The sequence below is a fragment of the Dipodomys spectabilis genome, unplaced genomic scaffold, assembly GCF_019054845.1.
Source record: "Dipodomys spectabilis isolate Male_0828 unplaced genomic scaffold, ASM1905484v1 ptg000234l, whole genome shotgun sequence".
Classification (NCBI taxonomy): domain Eukaryota; kingdom Metazoa; phylum Chordata; class Mammalia; order Rodentia; family Heteromyidae; genus Dipodomys; species Dipodomys spectabilis.
Genome location: NW_024870911.1, coordinates 18,707,050 through 18,716,037, shown reverse-complemented (window position 1 = coordinate 18,716,037; position 8,988 = coordinate 18,707,050). Strand labels below are relative to the sequence as shown.

The window sequence follows — 8,988 nt, the reverse complement described above, 5'->3', positions numbered from 1 at the left end:
AAAGAAAAGAAAGAAAGAAAGGTCATAATGAATAATGTTACTCATATGTGTGCATAACACAATTGATAGCTTTGTTGTTATTATAACATGAATGAACATAAAAGATGTTACGTTAAGTAGAATAAATCAGAAGCATAGTAAAATTATGTTTAAAGAACTTTTTTCATCACTTAAATATATTTTTTTATTTCTTCAACTCTTCACAGCAAGAAAAAAAGACGTGCCTTCATAACAGGAGAAAATCATGAGAAATTGTACAGCAATCACCAATTTTATTCTTCTTGGATTGACAAACAACCCTCAGTGGCAGGTTGTGCTTTTCCTATTTCTCCTTGTCACCTACATGCTCAGTGTGGCAGGGAACCTGACCATCATCATGCTCACCCTCTCAGATCCCCATCTGAAGACCCCCATGTATTTCCTTCTTCAGAGCTTATCATTCCTAGAAATAGCATTCACATCAGCCTCCACTCCCAGATTCCTCATCACCATCATAACAGGAGACAGAAGAATTTCTTACAATGATTGCATAGCCCAGCTTTTTTTTGTAGTCTTCTTAGGAGTGACAGAATTTTATCTTCTTACTGCCATGTCCTATGATCGCTATGTGGCCATCTGCAAACCCCTCCATTACACAACCATCATGAGCAGCAAGGTCTGTATCCTACTGGTTTTCAGTTGCTGGCTTGCTGGATTCCTCATTGTCTTTCCCCCCAGTCATCCTTCTGCTACAATTAGATTTTTGTGCCTCCAATGTAATTGATCATTTTCTCTGTGACTCTTCTCCACTTCTGCAGCTTTCTTGCACAAACACTCATTTTCTAGAACTCATGGCATTCTCTTTAGCCGTGGTAACACTCATGGTCACCTTGACACTAGTAATTCTATCTTACGCAAATATCATCCGTACAATTCTCAGAATTCCTTCTACAAGCCAAAGGAAGAAAGCCTTCTCCACTTGCTCCTCTCATATGATTGTTGTGTCCCTCTCTTATGGTAGCTGCATCTTCATGTACATTAAGCCTTCAGCAAGAGAGAGGGTGACTTTGAGCAAAGGAGTAGCTGTGCTCTACACCTCTGTGGCTCCTCTCCTGAACCCTTTCATCTACACACTACGCAATCAGCAAGTGAAGCAAGCCTTCAAGAGCTTGGTCCACAGGGTGGTCTTTTCTACAAGTAAAAGAATGTGACCCTGTGAAATGTGAAGCCACAGAGAAAAACTGAAGTAAAAGTACTGAAATTATTTTTAAGCATCTCATTTCCCTCCTTTAGTTAGACATGTGGATAGCACCAACACCTATTTCAGTTAAACCCTAGGTGTTAACCTTTCTAACTTACATTAAAAGTTTTTGCTCTGGTTTCCTGCATCATATATATACATTTTTCTAATTTGGGGAGGGGAAGAAAAATAACAAAATGATGAAACAAAGATTCAGGTTGACCCATTGTAACAATGAGATATACAAGACACTATGTTGAAAACAAACTTTACAACTTATGGGGTGGGAGAGGAGGAGATTGGGAGGCAAGGAGGGAAGGGAAGGAGAAAAACAAAGGAGGGGTAACAATGCTCCATTGGAAATGTACTCATTATCTTACTCATGTAACTATAACCACTCTGTAGAGTATCTTTACAATAAGAAATACGTATTTTAAAAGATGCCTTGTATTCATAAACTGCTTTTTCAAATGTTAACAACTTAAAGATAATAAAAATATCACTTAAAATGATAAAAAATAAAAATCAGTAATAATAAAATTAAAGGCTCCAAGAATAGCATATGAATTACAAAAACATTAAAAACAATGGCAGTTATTTCTTTGTTTGGTAAAATGATTCTGAAAAGGAAAAACCTGTCATTTTATATTAAATAAATGTGAACTCCTATTTAAAAAGTGTTTCTCTTTCAAGTCTACTGAAATTGTTTATAAATCCATAATCTGTATTGTTCCCTTATCAAGACAGATCATCTGTTCGTCCATTAAATAGAAATTGATATAAATTAGTAAATTAGCTAAAAACTGCTTCCAAAAAGAAACTTGCTTTATTTGGAATACATAAAGATGAGTCATAATATCTCTCTAAATTCTTCTTGTCCCTAAGAGAATATATTCAAAGCTAAAATCATTATTAAAACATTTCCTTGAATTCATCAGTAAAATCAACTGAAAATGTGTGGCAATGTTAAAAAAAAAGAAATTTTGCTGTGAAATATATTATTTTTGTTGTGTGAATTTTTTTTTTTACTATATTGATTTTAGTATTTTTTCCTTTAGAGAAAAACAGTTTAAATAGTATTATAGAAAATAAATGAAACTGGCCTATTTTCCTCTCTGGAGTTATTTTTCTAAAAAAGGTTATTAGCTGAATCTTTTTGTATTTGTCATACTCCCACATGAAAGAATATTATGATCTGTAAAGATATTGTTATCCCACCTGATGGTCAAAAACTTTCAACTGGTACAAAATTTTTATCCTTCTAATGATGTGAAGCATGAGAATGAATAGCAAATGTTGTGATAGTGAACTTTTCATATACTTTCCTTTTCCTTTCTTTCTTTTATTTAACTTAATTTTATTGTCAAGGTGATGTACAGAGGGGTTACAGTTACATATGTAAAGTAGTAAGTACATTTCTTGTGGAACTTATTATTCCCCCCCTCATTTTTCTCCCACTGTCCCTTCTTGCACCCCTTTCCTAAGTTGTACAGTTCATTTCCAACATACTGTCTTGTAAGTATCATTGTTGCATTGGTTCCCTCTTTGTCCCTTGTCTCACCATTTTATTGTCCCCCTTTCCTTTTCATATACTTTTCTGGAAACAATGATGTCTGATTTACTGATGCTTTCATTCCCCTCTAAGAGTAAGCCGGTAATACTTTTTCATCTTTCCTTTGTCTTTCCTTTTGTCACAGAACATTTTAATCTCCTCACTCCAATTGAAGAAAATACTTTTGGGCATCATTGAGAACTATAAACCTGTGTGTCAAAAATGTTTCCTATAGTCAGTGAGTACATCAGCACTAACATACCTTTTTTAAAAAATCATTTTTAAGAAGGGCTCCAACGGCTCAAGCCTGTAATCCTAGTTATTTTCTTCTTTTTTAAACTAAGTTTTTATTGTGAGAATACTGTACAGAAGAGTGGTTACAATTGCATGAGCAAGGTAATGAGTATATTTCTTTTTTTTCTGTAATCCTAGTTATTAAGATGACTGAGATCTGTGGTTTACAAAACCAGCTTAATCAGGAAAGCCTGTGAGACAATTATCTACAGTTAACTACCAAGAAAGCCAGTAGAGCTGTGGCTCAAGTGGTAGAGCACCAGCCTTGAGTACAAAAGCACAGGAAGAGTGCCCAGGCCCTGACTTCATTGACCAGGGCTGGAACACACACACACACACACACACGCACACACACATCACAAGAAAATCCATTTTCTTGAGACAGTACCATGAGTTCAACAAAGCCAGTAATTTGACTGTTTTCTTCATTATCATCTTGATGTAATGAAGAGGATGAAGGGAAGAGCTCTCTGTATTTTTTAAAGTACCAAAAAGAAATACATCTTCTCATAGGCAACAGTGTCCAGCACTCAAACATTTCTTACCACATGATTATGTAGAATTTCTTGCAGTTTGACCAAACAGATTCTAATCTATTTTTACCACAAAACAAAAATTCAAGGTTCACTGTATTTAGCTATAACTTCTCTACTGAGACAATTCTGTAAAGGAATTAAGTATTGTACGTTTATTTTATAAGATTCTGCCAAGTAAGCAGAAATGTAAAGTTGAAAATCATTACTATGCCACAGGACATTATAACACAAAGTAAATGTGTATGCCCTATAAATAGATGAGACAGAAAGAGCATCGGAAGTTTGTCCTCTTATTATATTTTATTATTTTGGTAGTTTGGGAATTTGAAATCATGTCCTCCTCGTTCCTAGACAAACATTCTACTGCTTGAGCCATCACCTCACCCTTCTGGTTTTTTGTGATTTTTTGTTTGTTTCTTTGTGTTGGTAGGGTTGTTTTTCAGATGAGGGTTCCCATTTATTTTGACTTTATTTTATTTTATTGTAAAGATATTGTATAGAGGGGTTACAGTTGCATTCCAATATACAGTCCTGTGGGTATTCCTGTTGCAATGGGTCATCCTGTGTTTTGTTATTCTACTTCCCCTTCACAGATTAGAAAAATGTATATAGAAGATGCAGGGTACCAAAATCAACTACAGTGACAAGAGGGGATATGCCATAGGGGAAAGAACATACAAAGTAAACAACAACAACAAATAAAACCACATGGTACATTTAAAATAATAACAATAAAGACAGACGTCTTGTGTCCATATCTTTGGGTTCATTTCACTTAGCATCATCTTATATGGACAGATGTACATAGCTATTGAGCTTTTCAACTCATATGATAAGGTTATCATATATGTATACTAAGTATTGTACATAAGGGAAACCATGGGACCTAAATTTCTCTGAGACTGGCTTAGTTCACTTAATGTAATTTTTCCAAGACTTTCCATGGGGTAGTGACATTCTTTCTGATGGAAGGAGAGAATTCCAATATATATATATACTACATTTTCTTGACCAACTCATCTCCTGAGGGGCATCTGGGTTCGTTCCATATCTTAGTTATGGTGAATAATGCTGCAATAAACATAGTTGTGCTGGTAGCTTTAGTATGGCTTTGTTTGTGACCATTTGGGTAAATGCCCAGAAGTAGAATTGCTGGGTCATACGGGAGCTCTATGTGGAGTCTTTTGAGGAACCTCCATAATACTTTCCAGAGTGTTTGGACAAGTTTTCACTCTCACCAACAGTGCAGTAAGGTTCCCTTTTGACCACATTCCCTCCATCATCTGTCATTATTAGATTTTTTTTTATAATAACCATTCTAACTGGGGTGAGGTAGAATCTCAATGTTGTTTTGATTTGCATTTCTTTTATGGCCAGAGAAGGTGATCATTTCTTCATGTGTCTCTTGGCCATTCTGATTTCCGCTTCAGAGAAGTCTCTAAATTGTAAAGTCGTTTTTCAGCATAGTGTCTTTTACATCTCATTATTACAATGGGTCAACCTGTATCCCTATTTAAACAATTTGTTTTTTCCCATCCCCTTTCCAAATTATACTGAATTCAAATACAGTGAAAACAAGGGTTATACCATGGGGGAGGAACATACAAAGCAATAAAAAAAATCACATGGTGCCTTATAAATATGTTAGAAACAATAGCAAGAAAGAAAAAAACCACTTGTCTCTCTTTAAATCTTTAGCCCACTTATTAATTGTGCAGTTGCTTCATTCAGTATTTGTTTTTGGAGGATTTAATTTTTTTGAGTTCCAAATATATTTTAGATATGAGATCCTTGTCCATTGTATGGCTAGTGAAGATCGTCTCCCAGTCTGTGGGCTTTCTATTGATCTTGGTAGCTATGTCCTTTGCCATAAAGAAGCTCTGCAGTTTCATGCAATCTAATTTGTCCAATCTTTCTTTCATTTGTTGTGTTTTCAGCCTGTGCCAAGAAGCCCTAGAGTTTCTCCTGTACCTTCCTGTAATGTTTTCAGGGTGTCTGCTTTGATTTCGAGGTCTTTGATCCATTTTGAATTGATTCTGGCGCAGAGTGATCTATATGGATCTAGCTTTAGTTTTCTGTGGGTCTTTAACCAATTTTGCCAGCACCATTTACTGAAGAGGCGGTCTTTCTTTCATGCTGTTTTTTTGGCTCCCTTATCGAAGATTAAATGGCTATAGGTCTGTGAGTTCATTTCTGGGTCTTCAGTTCTATTCCATTGGTCTTCAGGTCTATTCTTGTGGCAATACCACACTGTCTTGATTACTATGGCCTTGTAATAGAGTTTGAAGTCTATATTGTTATTCTTCCAGCACTGTTCTTTCTGCTAAGGATTGTTTTTGCTATTCAGGGTCTTTTCTTGTTCCATATGAATTTTTGTGTTGCTTCTTCTATTTCTTTGAAGAATGAGGTTGGAATATTGATGGGAATTACATTGAATTTGTATATAGCCTTTGACAGTATTGCCATTTTCACAATGTTCATCCTCCCTATCCAGGAGCATGGGAGATTTTTCTACTTCCTTAATTCTGCTTTAATTTCCTTTTATAGATTTTTAAAGTTTTCATCATAGGGGTCCTTCACTTCTTTAGCTGAGTTAATTCCTAGGTATTTTATTTTTTGTGGGGCTATTACAAAAGAAGTTGCTTCCTGATTTCAGCTCCCCTCTTCTCATTATTGGCATATAGGAAAGCCATTGATTTTTGAGGGTTAATTTTATAACCTGCTTCTTTGGCAAAGTTTCAAATCAGGGTGGAGTCCATGGGGTGCTTTAAATACAAGATCATATCATCTGCAAAGAGGGAGAGTTTTACTTCTTCTTTCCCTATTTGGATCCCCTTTATGTTTGTGTCTTGTCTTATTGCTCTAGTTAGGCATTCTAATACTAAGTTGAAGAGGAGTAGAAAGAGGGGACATCCTTATTTTGTTCCTGAATTTAGAGGAAATGGTCTTAGCTTTTCACCATTAAGTATAATGCTGGGTGTTGGTTTGTCACACACGGCCTGTATCGTATTGAGAAATGTTCCCTGGATTCTTAGCTTCTCCAGCACCTTCCTTATAAAGGGGTGTTGGATCTTGTCAAGTGCTTTTTTTGCATCTATTGAGATAATCATGTGGTTCTTACCCTTGCTCTTGTTGATGTGATGTATTACATTAATTGATTTGCATATATTGAACCAGCTTTGCATCCCTGAAATGAATCCTGTTTGATCATGGTGTATGATTTTTTTGTTGACTTGTTGAAGTCAATTGGCCAAAATTTTGTTGAGAAGTTTTGCATCAATATTCATCAAAGAAATGGGTCTATAGCTCTCTTTCTTTGATGAGTGCCTGCCTGGTTTAGGGATGAAGGTTATGATTGCTACATAAAAGACGTTTGGTAGTGAAGTTTCATTTTCAATTTCATTGAAAAGTTGGAGGAGTATTTGTTTGAATTCTACTTTGAAGGCCTGGTAGAATTCAGCAGTGATCTCATCTCGTCTTGGACTGTTCTTGGATGGGAGGTCTCTTACTGCTAATTCTGTTTTTTTCGGGGGGAGGAGGGGGATTCAGTCATGGGGCCTGAAGCCTGGGCCTGGGCGTTGTCCCTCAGCTCTTCAGCTCAAGGATAACGCTCTACCACTTGAACCACAGTGCCACTTCCAGCTTTTTTCTTTTTGCTTATGTGGTGCTGAGGAATTGAACCCAGGGCCTCAGGCATGCAAGGCAAGCACTCTACCACTGAGCCACCTTCCCAGCCCCTGCTGATTCTATTTCAATGCTTGATATGTGTATGTTAAGTTGGTTTGACTCATCTTAGTTTAGTTCGGGCAAATCAATTTTTGCTAGAAATTCTTCATTTCATCCAGATTCTCAAACTTATTAGCATAAAACTTTGAGAAGTATTCCTTATAATATTCTGAATTTTGGTTGTTTCTGTGGTGATGTTTCCATTCTCATCTCTGTATTTATTTGGGTGTGTTCTCTTCATATTCTGGTAATGCTAAGGGTCTCTCAATTTTGTTAATTTTTTTGAAGAACCAACTCTTTGTTTTGTTGATTTTTCTATGGCTTTTTTGGATTCTACTTCATTTAATTCTGATTTAATTTTAATTATTTGTTTCTGTCTACTGGATTGGGGTTTAGCGCATCATTAGGTTGTTAGACTGAGATCTCTCAAAGGTGTTGATGTAAGAACTCAGAGCTATGAATTTTCCCCTGAGTAGTGCCTTTGCCGTGTCCCAGAGGAGCTGGTAATTTGTATGTTCACTTTTGTTGAATATCATGAACATTTGAATTTCCTTTCTAATCTCTTCCATGACCTATTCGTGGTTCAGCAGTGTGTTGTTCAGCCTCCATGTGTTATAGGATTTTCTTTGGCGCCATTTGGTCTTGAGTTCTAATTTTATTCTGTTGTGGTCTGAGAGAATGCAGGGAATAAATTCAATGTTTCTGAATTTGGACAAATTTGCTTTATGACCTAGAATGAGGTCAATTTTGGAAAATGTTCCATGTGCTGCTGAGAAGAACGTGTATTCTGATGCTGTTGAGTGAAATATTTGGTAGATGTCTGTTAAATCTAGTTCATCTATGCAGTTGTTTAGATCTGCTGTTTCTCTGTTGAGTTTTTGCTGAGTTGTTCTATCCAGCGGGGAAAGTGGTGTATTAACATCACCAACAAGCAATGTCTTGGATCTATTTGGGGAAAAGTAGTGTTTCTTGGATAAATTTCGGTACTACAATATTTGGTGAATGGATATTCAGAATTGTTATATCCTCCTGTAGGAGAAATCCTTTTATTAGTATGTAGTTTCCATCCTTATCTCTTCTCACTAGTTTTAATTTAAAGTCCATTTTATCTGATGTTAGGATTGCTACTCTAGCCTGTTTGTGGGAGCCACTTGCTTGGTAGATTTTATTCCAGCCTTTCACTTTCAGAATATGTTTGGTTTTGTGGGGAAGGTACATCTCTTGAAGCAGAACATAGACTGATTGTGTTTTGTGATCCAACTAGAGATTCTATATCATTTGATTGGAGAGTTAAGTCCATTAGTATTGAGAATTAGGATTGAGAGGTGTTTGGAAATTCCTGTCATGTTATCTACCTTCTTAGGGTCTGTGTCATCTAGGTTCTGCCTATGTTTATGTGATTCTTTGGGGATTTTCTCTGCCTTCCTCATGTTCTAGTTGGTTCTCTATGTGTAGGACATCTTTAACTATGTTTTGTACGCTGGTTTGGTGGAGACATATTGTTTTTAGTTTTTCTTTGCTGTAGAAGGTTTTTATTTTTCTCTCAGTTATGAAGGAGAGTTTAGCTGGGTATACTATTCGTGGTTGATAATTGGTTGTCAGTAGTTGTATGAGTGTACAAAAAAATCGATGGAGGAGATAACAATGTTCCTTCCATAAGG

General features: G+C 36.1%; 1 pseudogene; it reads left to right on the top strand.

Moving 5' to 3' along the window:
• Positions 1-244: 244 nt before the first annotated feature.
• Positions 245-1,190, top strand: LOC122124312 (annotated as a pseudogene).
• Positions 1,191-8,988: the final 7,798 nt, after the last annotated feature.